The 14307-nt window shown below is 43.0% G+C and overlaps 1 protein-coding gene across 1 annotated transcript in view; it reads right to left on the minus strand.

Annotated features, from left to right (window-relative positions):
• Nucleotides 1-10156: 10156 nt before the first annotated feature.
• The window catches only part of SYCP2L (synaptonemal complex protein 2 like), an 86726-nt gene continuing 82575 nt past the window's right edge, over nucleotides 10157-14307 (minus strand). The window contains exon 33 of the mRNA XM_029943139.1: nucleotides 10157-10385. The gene's annotated coding sequence lies outside the window, so the exon portion shown is untranslated. The remainder of the gene's footprint in view (nucleotides 10386-14307) is intronic.

Here is a 14307-nt window from a genome sequence, read left to right on the forward strand (position 1 = left end):
GCTCCTTGTGGTAACAAACATGTCACGTTCACACACATCGCTTACGTGGGGGGCACTGCGGTGCCGAGGCCATTATTCCTGACTGAGCTCACAACACCCGGCTTGAGAAAAGTGACAAAGACCTTTGAAACATCCGTAAGTGTGAATTCTACTTCTTAACTACATTTTAAGTTCTTTCTCCTTGTGGAAACAGAAGGGCTCTTGCCCTGTGTATGAGGGTCCAGGGTCTCAGCAGCAGAACCTCTGGGAGAGCCCCACACATCTGGGTGAAGGGATTCATCGCGGGCGCCTGACCTTACACCGTGTGGCGTGCGGAGGCAGCCTCTGCGGGGCTGTTGTCTTCCTGTCTGGGGTGGAGGCCCAAAATCCACAGGGCAGGCGGGCGGGAAAGAGAGATCCAGAGTGGGCAGGTGTGGAGCGAGCCGGGCCCCCAAGACACACTGATCCCCGTCAGTCTTCCTGCCTCCGAGCTTCCTGATGAGAGTGTCCTGCAGAAGCCCGGGTCACAGAGCTGTACACACACCTGGCCCGGGTCACAGCCACCCACGCACCTGGCCCGGGTCACAGAGAGAACAGACCCACATCTTGGCCTAATGTAAAACTGAGTCTTTTCACCTTGGAAATATACTGTTTTACTTACATCTACTAGTATTCTTTTACAAAAATAATTCTGGACTCACTGCCATTTGTCCATATGTCCTTACCACCCTGACCCTTACCCCCCTTCCTGTCATACACACACAGACCTTGATTCATTTCTTCGACTCCTGTGAGACGGCTCAGCACACTGACGTTGAGACACCCTATCTTGGCTGGAATTCTCCAAGAAACAGAACCAATAATATATAAAGAGATTTATTTTAAGCACTTGACTCATGTGGGGGCTAACCACTGAAATCTGAGGGTCAGGCCAGCAGCCTAGAAACTCGGGTAAGAATTGACTGTGTAACCTTGAGTCTGAAATCTGCAAGGCAGGCCAGCAGGCTCAAAACTCGGGTTCAGTGTTGTAATATTGAGGCAGATTTGCTGCTTTTTCAACTGGTCTCTGCTCTTAAGGCCTTCAACTAGTTGGATGAGGCCCACCCACATTATGGGGATGACCTGCTTTATTCAAAGTATGCTGAGTTAAATGTCAGTCACGTCTGTACACACCTTCACGGCAAATCTAGACTTGGTGTTTGACCAAACAACCAGACACCACCGCGTGGCCAAGGTGACACACAAAAATGATCACATGTTCCCCTGGAAAAATGACCGAGACCCCAGGACTTGTTTCTACCCTTCTTGACTTCACTGCCCCACAAAAGGGCTCATGGCCTCATTCTCAAAATTCTCTTGTGCTTTCACTTCCAAGACCCTGTCGGAGCCATGAGTTTCTGCCTGTTTCCTCCTGAGTCTGCTACTTAAGGTCATCTTCCATTTCTGCAAAGGCACAGAGGTGAGCAGAGCTGGAGAGGTCCACGGGAGCAGGGGAAGCAGCCCAGGCCACAGACTTGCAAACAACCATCTCCATCCCACAAGATAAGCGTGATCCCAGACATGAGTAAGGTCATTAGCCCCGGGGGAGGGGTTACAACTGAGGGAGGTGAGGAGGCCCTTCGGTGAAGAAACAGGACTGGAGCCAGGCCTGGAAGCACATTTTGAGGCTCAGGGGTGGGAGGAGGACAGAATAGGTGAAGACTTTTTCCAGCAGAAGCAACAGTATTAGAGAAAGGCGTAATGACGGTGCTGTTACTGTGCATTCCAGAAGTTTCCACCAGTGAAGAGGCAGCTTCAGTACAGGGTGTGCAGGGTGACAGGTAGGGGTAGAAGATAAGGCTGAACATGCACAGCCTTCACTGTGCCACTAACAGGGAGCTGTGACAGTGGTCAGCAGGGAAGGAAGAGCCAGGAGAAGCCAGGGGCAGAGAGACAGAACAGAGAGGGGGAGATCAAATAGATTTTATTGGAAGATGCCACAAAAACTTTAAGGTGGGGAGAGGGGAAGAGTCAGACGGAAGATTCTGAGCTTAGTCCAGGAGAGGAGGGCGATGCCATGAGCTCAGCAGTGGGGGTGGAGGGGTCTGTGCTGGGACAGGGCTGACACGGAAGATGAGTGAGTTGGGGACATACTCAGTGTAAGGTGCATGCATGTTACCCCATTGGGGCTTGTCTAGTAGGTAAGTGCAAATGCACTGGGGCTCAAGAAACCTTTGTGCCTCAAATACAGGGAGAGGAAAAAACTGGCACCTCCCAGAGAATTCACAGAAATAAAGGCCTAAGAAGCACCAAGAGAAAGAGGAGGAAGTAGTGTCCCAGAGAACAAGGAAAAGAGAATATTTAACCAGAGTCCAATGCTGCAAGGTTATCAGCTGGGCAAATGCTGAAAACGGGCATTTGGTTTGGCCAATGGGAGGCAGTTAGCAAATATCAGGGACTTCAGAGTGAAAGAGAAACCCCGCCGCTCCCCCTCCCCCCGCCAATCAATGTCTAAGAACTGGAAACATGGAGGGAGAGCAAAGCTGCTCCGAGAGAGTGAAGGTGGTGAGTTGCAGGAGGAGGGCAAGCGGGTATGAACCCGCAGTCAGAGGGTAAGGACCAGGCAGCCAGCTCTTCCCTTCGTCCCCGCAGGAAAAACACTCAGAACCCACTTCACTGCTGAATCACTTTAAAGTCCGGTTTGCTCTGGCCTTGAGCAGACCCCACGAAGAAAGTAGCCCAGGGGAGTCCTGCCCCTGGGAAAGGCTGGACCTCACTCCCTCTGCCACTGGAAGGTGGAGGAGTCGAGGGTTGGGAGAGTCACAAAGGGGGGAGGGTACCACCCCCCGCAGCCCAACTTGGGTTTCAAACTGCCAAGCCCAGTTTCGGTTCACGATGACAATGTAGGAAGACCCTGAACTCACCTCCTCCACAGAACACACCAAATTACATCTATTAATAGAACCGTTCCTCCTGAAGAACGATCGAGGGCTGACTGAACAGCTACTAAACAACCAAAGGCAAAGAAACAAGCAAGAGAGATGGAGACGTCGTAACAAAGGGAAGCCCCGCTCCCAACTCTGTGACCAGCAGTGGGGAGGACAGTACTGGGAAGTCAGGAACAGATCCGTCTCTGTCCTTGGGCCCAATAAAAAAGCCAAGGTTTAAGAGAGCAACTAGCATATAAAACAGACAACACCAGGACTCTGCCAAGCAGCAGAGTCACTGCAAGGAAGCATTCCAGGTCAGAGGGACCGGAGAATGACACGGTCTACATTCCCACCCTACCTTGGAAGCCCGGACTGGAATGGAGTCCAGCCACCAGGGCAAGCAGGTCTGGTTGTTTCAGTGGGTTGGTGACATCAGTGAACCCAGGATCCACAAGCCCACACCAGCCCTAGATACCTGCTGGAACACAGAAAGAGAACAGTGGTTTAAAAGGTCAGAGGAGGGGCACCTGGGTGGCTCAGTCGGTTAAGCATCGGCTCAGGTCATGATCTCACGGTTTGTGGGTTCGAGCCCCGCATCAAGGTCTGTGCTGGCAGCTCAGAGCCTGGAGCCTGCTTCAGATTCTGTCTCCCTCTCTGTCTGCTCCTCCCCCACTCACACTGTCTGTCTCTCTCACTCGCTTGCTCTCAAACATAGGTAAACATTTAAAAAAAATTTTTTTTAAAGTTCAGACCAGAACAGGGTCCAGCTGATGGTGAGTATGCCACCTCAGGAAGCCCAGTGTTCACAAGTGCACCCGGCCATCCTGTGGTGCTGGGGCACAGAAAACCAGCTATGGTTTTGTAGGATTTTTGTTTTATTTCTTTTACTTTTTAAAATTTGTCGGGTCTTGTTCTTATTTTTTTCTTTTTAGTCATATTCTTTTTCTTTAGTTTATGCTTTTTAAAATGTTATTACCTTTTCTTTATTCTTTCTGTAAAATGCCACAGTTTATAAAAGTAATTAGCGCATACAGCCACGGCTCCAGCCATCCAGCAGAAGCCACAAAGCACACACGATCTACATAGTAGACACCACAGAGGAGACCACTCCTTCAACTTTAGAATTAACCATTTTGATTAATCCACACAAATAAACACAGAAAGTCAAGCAAAATGGGGACACAAAAAAATATGCTTTAAAAAAAAACTCAGAAAAAGGACCGAATGAAACAGATAAGCAATATGTCTGATAAGGAATTTGAAGTCATGATTCCAAAGATATTAGTGGGCTGGAGAAAAGAATGGAAGGACTCCGTGAAACAAAAAATATTAAAAAGAACCAAGCTAAGGGGCACCTGGAGGCTCATTCGGTTAAGTGTCCAACTTCCGCTCAGGTCATGATCTTGCAGTGTGTGAGTTTGTGCTCCGCATCAGATCTGACTGTCAGCAGAGACCACTTCAGATCCTCTGTCTCCGTCTCTCTGCTCATCTCACTGGTTCTCTCGCGCTTTCAAAAATAAATAAACTAAAAAAAAAAGCAAGCAGAGCTGAAGAATACAATAACTGAAATAAGAAAACACTAAAGAACAGATTAGAGGATGCAGAGGAACATATCAGAGATATTAGAAACAAGCTAAACAAAAGGAGAAAACAATGTTAATGAGGTTAGATTAAGAGAGCTCTTAGATAACATCAAGTGAACAAATACTTGCATTATATAGGTCCCAAAAGGAGAGAGAAAGGTGTAGAAAACTTATTTAAAGAAATAAAAACTGAAGGAGTTCCTGGGTGGCTCAGTTGGTTAAGTGTCTTACTCTTGATTTCAGCTCAGGTCATGATTTCACAGTGGTGGGATCATGCCCCGCATTAGGCTCAGCATGGAGTGTGGGGCCTACTTGGGATTCTGTCTCTCTCCCCGTCTCTCAAAATAAATAAACTGAGGCACATGGGAGGCTGAGTTGATTAAGCACCTGACTTTGGTTCAGACCATGATCTCACGGTTCATGGGTTTGAGCCCCATGTCGAGCTCTGTGCTGACAGCTCGGAGCTTGTTTCAGATTCTGTATCTCCTCCTCTCTCTGCCCCTCCCCTGCTCATGCTCTTTCTTGCAAAAATAAACACAATGTTTAAAAACACAAAAATAGGGGTGCCTGGGTGGCTCAGTCGGTTAAGCATCCGACTTCAGCTCAGGTCATGATCTCACAGTCTGTGGGTTTGATCCCTGCATCGAGCTCTGTGCTGACGGCTCAGGGCATGGAGCCTGCTCAGATTCTGTGTCTCCCTCTCTCTGCCCCTCCTAAGCTTGCTCTCTGTCTCTGTCTCTCAAAATAAAGACATAAAAAATTAAAAAAAAATAAAAACACAAAAATAAATAAACTTTAAAAAAGAGAAATAATAACTGAAAACTTCCCTAACTTGAGGGAAATCATATCCCAAGTCCAAGAAGCACAGAGAGTTCCAAACAAGATGAACCCAAGGAGGTCCACACCATTGCACATAATAATTAAAACATAAAAGTTAAAGAGAAAATCTCAAAAGGAGCAAGAAACAAACAGTTACCTACAATGGAAAACTTATAAATCTATCAGCTAATTTTCCAGCAGAAACTGTGCAGGCCAGAAGAGAGTGGCATAGTATATTCAAAGTGCTGAAAGCAAAAAACCTACAGCCAAGACTACCTGGCAAAGTTATCAATCTGATCTGAAGGAGAGAGAAAATTTCCCAAACAAAAGATAAAGTAGTTTATCACCATTAAATCAGCTTTATGAGAAATGTTAAAAGGAATTCTTTAAGTGGAAAAGAAATGGCCACAATTAGACATAAGTAAAAGACAAATAAAAAGATGTAAAATATGACAACATATATTTAAAATGTGTAGGAGTAAAAAGAGAAGAATGTGCTTGAATTAAATAACCATCAAATTAACATGGAATGCCCTTTACTTAGGATGTAAACAGTAACCTCATGGTTACCAGAAACCCAAAACCTATGACAGATACACAAAAAATAAACAAAGAAAGCCAAATAAAACACTATAGATATTCATCAATCACAAAGAAAGACAGCAAGAGAAGAAAGAAGTACAAAACCAACCAGAAAACAAAATTTTTAAATGGCAATAGGTACATACCTATACATAATTACTTTAAATGTAAATGACCTAAATACTTCAATCAAAAGACAGAGTGGTGGTTGGGTTAGTTGGGGCACCTGGGTGGCTCAGTCCGTTGGGAGTCTGACTTTGGCTCAGGTCATGATCTGTCTGTGGGTTTGAGCCCTGCATTGGGCTCTGTGCTGACAGCTCAGAGCCTGGAGCCTGCTTTGCATTCTGTGTCTTCCTCTCTTTCTCTCTGTCTCTCTCTGCACCTCCCCCATTTGCACTCTGTCTCTCTCAGAAATAAACATTAAAAAAAAAATTTTAAAGAGTGGTGGGAAGGAACTACAAAAACAAACATGACCCATCTATATGCTGCCTACAAGAGATTCACCTCAGAGGTAAGGACACATAATAGACTGAAAGTGAAGGGATTGAAAAACATTCCCATGCAAATGGAAGTGACAAAAAAAGCCAGGGTAACAATACTTATATTAGACAAAATAGGCTTTAAAATAAAAATTTTAACAAGAGACAAAGAAAGCCATTACATAATGATACAGGGATCAGTCCAACAAGAGAATACAACAACTGTAAATATCTATGCACCCAACACTGGAGCATCTAAATACATAAAGCAAATATTAATGGACATAAAGAGATAAAGCTATGATAATACAAAGGTAGGGGACTCTTAATACTCTGTTTAATCAATGGATAGAGAATCTAGACAGAAAATCAATAAACAATGTCTTTAAATGACACATTGGACCAGATGGACATAGCAGATATATACAGAACATTCAACCCCAAAACAGTAGAATCCATTCTTTTCAAGTGTACATGAAACAGATCATATGATCATATGTTAGGCCATTAAATGAGCCTCAGTAAATTTAATAAGGCTGAAATCAAATCATGTATCTTTTCTGACCACCACAGTATAAAACTAGTTATAATTCACAAGAAAAAACTGGAAAAAACATAAACACGTAGAGATGAAACAACATGTCACTAAACACACAATAAGCCAATGAAGCAATCAAAGCAATTTTTAAAAAACATGGTAACAAATGAAAATAAAAACATAATAGTCCAAAATCTCTGGGCACAGAAAAAGCATTCTAAGAGCAAAGTATATGGCAATACAGGCCTGCCTCAAGAAAAAAGAAAAATTTCAAATAATGTGACCTTAAACCTAAAGGAATTAGATAAAGAGCAACAAAGCCTGAGGTAAGTAGAACAAAAATAACAAAGATCAGAGCAGAAATAAATGACATAGACACTTAAAAAAGAAAAAAGAGGGATGCCTGGGTGGCTCAGTTGGTTAAGTGGCCCAGGTCATGATCTCACGGCTCATGAGTTTGAGCCCCGCGTCGGGCTCTGGGCTGACAACTCGGTGCCGGGAGCCTGCTTTAGATTCTGTGTCTCCCTCTCTGCCCTCCCCTGCTCACGCTGTCTCTCAAAAATAAATGTTTAAAAAAAAAAAAGAAAAAAAAATCAATAAAACAAAGAGCTGGTCCTTTCAAAAGATAAACAATCCTATGCTTTTGCAACATTGTTTACAATAGCCAAGATATAGAAAACCCCAACTGTCCATCAATAGATAAAATGGCTAGGGAAGATTTGGCATAGAAATATATGCAATGGAATATTACACAGCCATCAAAATGATGAGATCATGCCTTTTGAGACACGGCTGGATCTTGAGGGTATTATGCTAAATGGAATTTGAGAAAGACAAATACCATACGATTCTACTCATAAGTAGAATCTTTAAAAATGAATAAACGAACAAAAAGTAGAATTAGAACTATAAATATGAACAGATGGTTGCCAAAGGGGAGGGGGCTGGGGGAACTGGGCAAAATGGGTGAGGGAGAGTGGGAGATTCAGGCTCCCAGTTATGAAATGAGGAAGTCATGGGAATAAAATGCAGAGCATGAGGAATACGGTCAATGATGTTGAACTAGCAATGTAATGGGACAGATGCTAGCTAAGCTGCACTGTGGTGAGCACAGCATAATGTAGAGAGTTGTTGGGGCACCTGGGTGGCTCAGCTGGTTAAGTGTCCAGCTTCCGCTCAGGTCATGATCTTGTGGTTTGTAAGTTCAAGCCCCGTGTCAGGCTCTATGCTGACAACTCAGAGCCTGCAGTCTGCTTCGATTCTTTCTCTCCCCCTGCTGCTTGACTCTCTCAAAAATAATCAACATTAAAAAAATAATGCATAAAGTTGTCAAATCACTAGTTGCACACCTGGAACTAATTTTTGTTAACTGCAGAGAGAGAGAGAGAGAGAGAGAGATAGAGAGAGAGAGAGAGAGAGAGAGAGGAGAGAGGAGAGAGAGGGAGAGAGAATGAGAGAACACAAGCAAAGACCAGGAGATAACCTATATGGAAGGGAGGTGAGGATCATAGTAAATACTGGAAAGAGTGCCTGTGGAGGGTGGGAACTTGCAGCAGAGAGGAATGTTGGAAATGACAAATGAGGCTGAGGCCACAGCTTGGTCCCAGAGTTCACGGAGGTGGGTACAGGGCTGCTCTCAGGAGAAAGGAGGTGAACACGGGTCCAAGAGGCTTTCCATGTTTGTATAATTGTCCCCATCAGACTGCTAGCTTCTTGAGGCCATGGCAATACCAACATTGAACCTTCAGCACCAAGCACAGAGCTTAGACGTGCATACAGTTAGTGCTCAATAAGGATGTGCTAAATAAGACAATGCCGAATGAAGATGTCTAAGGAATATTTCTGAAGAGATATCCCCCAATATCTCAAGTTCATGGTCTTTACAGCTTAGATCAACTCATCCTCAAACTTAGCTCTTAAAATCCTGTACCTGCCGTGAGCTAGCCCATCTGGTCCTTGCTTTCCATCCCCCGTAGCTCTGTCTTCCAGGAGGCTTTTACTGCTGTCAAAACCTCCTGGTAGATTGCGTTCAGGCTTCATACCACTAGTGGGTTAACCTTCCTAATCTACCATGTTCATTTATCATTCTCACCAACAGAATGAAGTCTTTCTAATCAAGCCAGTGAAGGCACTTCCGTCTGGGCCTGGACAAACTTAATTTCCACTAATCCTCCATAGCAGTACAGCCTCAGACCAACTCTGCATCCCTCTGCCTCTGTTCCAGGATTCACGTTAGTCCCTCTTTGCTGACCCTAGAAAAACCCACCCCGTCCTTCAAGATCTCAAATGGTACTTTTCCTCCAGGAAGCGGTCCCTGATCACCCCCAACAAAAATGACCTTCCCTCCTCACAACCCTGCTAGTGCTCAGTTTACATCTCACCTATGGCACCTGTCACACACAACCTTGAGATTTTTCAGTTACCTGGTGTCTTATGGCTAAGTTCCAACTAGCTAAGATCATGCCTTACCCATCCTAATGTCTACCACGTGAGCTGACTGAAGGCCCTGGAGGGAACAACTCTCAAATATGTTTACTAGTAGAAGTCATATACATTCTTTAGATGCCCTTCACTGAAGACAGTCAATGGAATGGCACTGAAATCCACAAAACTCCAGGTCACCAGGAATTTTAAGCCCTAAACTGGATATACCCATATGAAATGAGGTTAATTGGATAATATAATAATATGCTAAACCATAACTCATTAAAAAAATTCTAAAAGAAAAAGAGGACAATTAAATTGGGGCTACAGACATTTGTTTTGGCAGATTAAATTTACACAGTACATAAGATATTATGTCATGATCATATTATATAATAAATCAACTGTTTTCAGTTTGTAGACTTTAATTGCACTTATCCAATTATGAACAGAGTTGTGGTATAGAGAGCCTCAAATGACATAGGTTTTATTTTTCTGAAATAAATTCACTCAACTGTATATGCAAACTTCATGAACTCCAGTCTTTATTAGAGCATTTACTAATTGTCACATGGGTATCTCTCCTCTGCTAAAGCTGGCAATTTTGTTTAAGTGCTGAAGAAACTAAAATATTTGCAGATCAAATGAAATAAGTATTTCAAAACATGACACTATTTTCACCTGAGCTATTTGCATCACAAATTAAATTTTCCCTCTAAGAGACAGACCAAATAGGAGGTATACAGATGTTAAGAATTTTTTTCCCTCAAAAAACTCGAGGACACCTCAAATAAAAATCGATTTTACTTTAAAATCATTAAAAAAAAAATAGCAACACTCCAAGTTAGGGAACATCCTGAGCTTTCTAGTTTCTGACCAAATTTTGATACAGAAGGTTAACTTTTATGAATAATTGGACAATAACACAACTACAAACTACAAGCATATTCTGGTCTATTCCAACTCTGCAGTTCTCAGGGATGTCATTTGGAGCAGAATAAAATGAAGAAACCAGGACGCTAAGCACCACTGTGTGGCCCAAGCCAGCGATGTCATCTTCAGGTGGCTCAGACTGGTGGAAAGAAAAAAGAAAAGAAAATAGTAATTAGTTGAGCCTGAACTACCCAGCTCTTGATCCCTCAGAACTCCATAAGCCAAAACAAACGTCACTCTGTTTTATTGGCTATGTCCCTAACTCAGACAGTGAAGTTCTGTCTTCCATGGCCACTGGAAGCTAGAGTCAGTTCACCGGGGGAGAACAGGTTGGAGTCTAAATCACCCCAAATAAAGGTCTTGAACATGGGCTGCTTTGAAGATGTCCCTGCCAGCTCTCAACAGTCCAACACAGCAGGTTACATTTTCCTCCAATGTTGAAGAAAAGACCAGTATTTCTTGGGTGGAATACCAAAGGCAATGACTGGCCTGGCTTTCGGGGCCATGCTCTATGCAAAATGCATGTTGTTAATACACAGATTGGGACTGAGCCCAATTTGATGCTCATAAAGCAAAAGTTAGATAAGAGCTGGTATCAATGAGGGGACAGATTTTCCCATCCTAAAGCAAACACTAGGGTGTATGCTCATTGAAAAGAATGGCAGACAGAATCACCTGTGTGATTTATCTCTCTTTTTTCTGGGTTTCAGCACATGTAATTTGATTTGGGCATGACAGACATTACTAGATACCTACCCAACGTTCGTTCTCCCTTTCTTCCTTACTTACAGAACCTCACTTTGTAGGAAGACAGTAATAGTTAAATTCTCCCCATATTCCCTTTCAACTATGGTGGGCTACTGACCCAGTCAGTAAGATGGAGACAGACTTCTGTAGGTCTGGGCTTCCATGAAAACTGTTTTCATAATTTAGAAAAGAAGGAAGGGGAAGGTAGATTCTCCTGGCACACATCTTTTACCTTTCACATTTTACCTATTCCCATCCTTCCTACCTGGAGTGTAGAAGAGATACTCAGAAGTTGAGAGGACATTCTGTCCAGTCTAAAGCCATATGAAGGATGGCTGAGCAGGAAGCTAGATAGACCTGGGTCTCTGATGGCTCCTTACTGTCACTGCATCACCAGCCCTAGATAGCCCTCCTCCCTCTGGGCTGCCGCTTACAGGGAAAAAATAAAATCCCTATTTGGTTTAGCTGCTGGAGCCGATTCCTGTTACAAGTGACCAACTGTAGCATGGACATTTCATTCACATTTGATCCAATTCTCCAATAGGGCTAGGAATTAGGCTAATATTCTTAGCCCAGATTTTTCTTTTTTCTATATCCTCTTTTAGTGCTATTTTGATGTGAAGGTTTTTTATTTTTGTTTCCCCAAAATAGTATTTTTCCTGATAATTGAAGTAATTCGATATATGGAAAAGGATATTCACTACAAAATCATTTGTAATAATAATTTAAAATAACCTGGATGTGCATCAATAGGGAACCAAATGTATAAGTTGTAGGTCCATAAACTAGAATATTTTATAGTTATTAAAAAATAATTCTGGACTTGGAAAAGAATCCTTTCATTGCTCAGAGAACAGAAAATACACATAATACTTATAACATTTATGTTACTTAAAAATGTACATATGTATACTTATACAGACATTTTATACATTCTTCTGTAAGTATTGACAAAGTGTCTGAAAGAATATGTACCAAACTATAAAGAAATGATTATCTCTGGATCACAGATCAGAAGGAGGGTTAGGGAAAAGGGGGAAATAACTCTTTATAAATGTTATGCTGTTATTCCACAAAAATAATTCATATCTTGGGCTAAATTCTAAAAATACAGAAGTAGTCTAACATAAGAAGATTCACCTAAAATGTCACTACACAGACAGTTTGAGTAAATAGCTTCTGGAATCTAGACCACTGTGTACACACGCGCATACGTGTGCGCAAACTCTCTTGTAACCCCACCCTCTTTGTTCTCTCATTGGTCAACTTCTCCTCTCTGGTGGCTTCGTCTCGCTGGAGCAGCCCAAGAACTTTGTCCTGCCACTTCTCTCTATACTCAGTCCCTAAATCAACTCAGCCAGTCTTATGCTCAGCCTTCTGCCATAAGTTTTAGTCTCGAATATCCAATCACCCACTTGACAACTCCATTCAGACGCTGAAATCACACATTGAATATATTGTCCCAAATTAAACTTTTTAATATCTATCCCCAAGCCTCCCTTTGCCCTCGTGTCTAAACAGACCTTTCCCAGTCTTCACTATCTCATTAAACGACACCAATCTTCACCAGACTGCTCAAGCCCCACACTTGGATGTCGTCCTCAGCCCTCCCACCACATCTAACTCATCAGCAACCTTCCAGCTCCCTCTCTGCTGCCTGCATCATCACCCCCGACCCCAACACACAGAAGGTGTTAAGAGGAGTCCTTTATGTTACCCCTTCACTGCCAGTGGAATAAAATCCTGTTTCCCTTCCATAGCCAATAATGTGACCACCACACAACCTCATCTTATACTGTCCTGCCTCACTCCTGTTGTTTGGCCCTCAGTGGAACTCACCACACTGATTATGGCCTCAGACATCCATCTTGGCCATTCCCTCTTGCTGGCTCCATCCCCCCTTTCAAGTTTTAGCTCAAATGTCACTTCCTTAGAGAAGTTTGACGGGACTCTTTCCACACCAAATCAGTCTCTCTCATCACACTTTTCTTCTTCTTACCACTCTCATGAATTTCTCTCTATTTACTCTTCACTCTCCGTCTATCCTACTAAAATGTACCCTCCATGCAGTCAAGGACCTCTTGGGTATAGTTTTAGCCCCAGCTTTGAAGACAATACCTGGCACCTAATAGATTCAGCAGTTTATCAAATGAACATCTACACCCTTATCTAACATTTAAAACAGATGGGATCTGGGGCTCCTGGGTGGCTCAGTTGGTTAAGCATTCAACTCTTGATTTTGGCTCAGGTCATGATCTCACAGTTCATGAGATGGAGCCCCATGTGGGGCTTGGCACTGACAGCACAGAGCCTGCTTGGGATTCTTTCTCTCCCTCTCTCTCTCAAAATAAAAAAACAAATGGGATCATGTGATATACAATGCTTTTCAATAAGCTCCTACTTTTTACTATTAAATGTCTTCCCAAAAGAATATAATCATTCTTTTTAATGGCAACATGGCACATCATGTTAAGTGTATCCATCTATTTAACCAAGCTCCCGCTAGGCATTCAGGCACTTTCCAACATCTCCTTATCAGAACTGTGACACACACCACTATATGTATCCTTGCCCAGTCCAATTTAACCTTTAAGATAGTTCTCCAGAAGTGGGACTGCCGGGTCAAACATCACAAAGCACAACCTTGGATACTGGAGGAGTTCTTAAAAGTCACCCACTTCATTTACTCTCAAATAATATGAAACAAAATACATGTGTTTTTAAATAACTACTACACTCTAAGATAACATGGAATTACATTCGTAATGAAAATATATTTGGATATGGTCTACTTAGGGAATCTATGTTAGACCTCTAAATTGAAATTTTCAAGCTGACAGCTGTATAAAAAGCCCCATAATTAAATGCTGTGGGGAAAAAAACCAAACAATATTCAAAGAACCAAACTGGAGAGAGGGTTGCTGTCTTCGAAGTGACTGCATCCAAGAACAGGATTGCTGGTGGTTGTTCAACACATTCTGTATTTATTTACTCAGTGGGCCTCACAACACTGCCGGAAAGCTCCAGGGTGGTGGCCCCATGAGCTGGTGGACCATCCAGAGAAGTAGGGCTCACAGTAGTAATTCCATAAACTTCTTTGAAAAATCTCTCCAAATCAATCCCATCCTGCCTCAAAGCCCTCTGTCTTCATAAGTTCTAAAAGCAGCCATTTTTATCTGATGTTGTGGATTTCCTCTGCCCGGCCTCCTACTCCTCTCCCACCCCCACAGCTCTGTCTGTCAGCAGCAAACTTCCCAATATCCTTGGCCTCTTCTTGAAAGATGTTTCTCTACCTCCTTCTTTTGCCTTCTTTT

This window comes from Suricata suricatta, chromosome 7, assembly GCF_006229205.1.
Source record: "Suricata suricatta isolate VVHF042 chromosome 7, meerkat_22Aug2017_6uvM2_HiC, whole genome shotgun sequence".
In the NCBI taxonomy this organism is placed as follows: Eukaryota; Metazoa; Chordata; class Mammalia; order Carnivora; family Herpestidae; genus Suricata; species Suricata suricatta.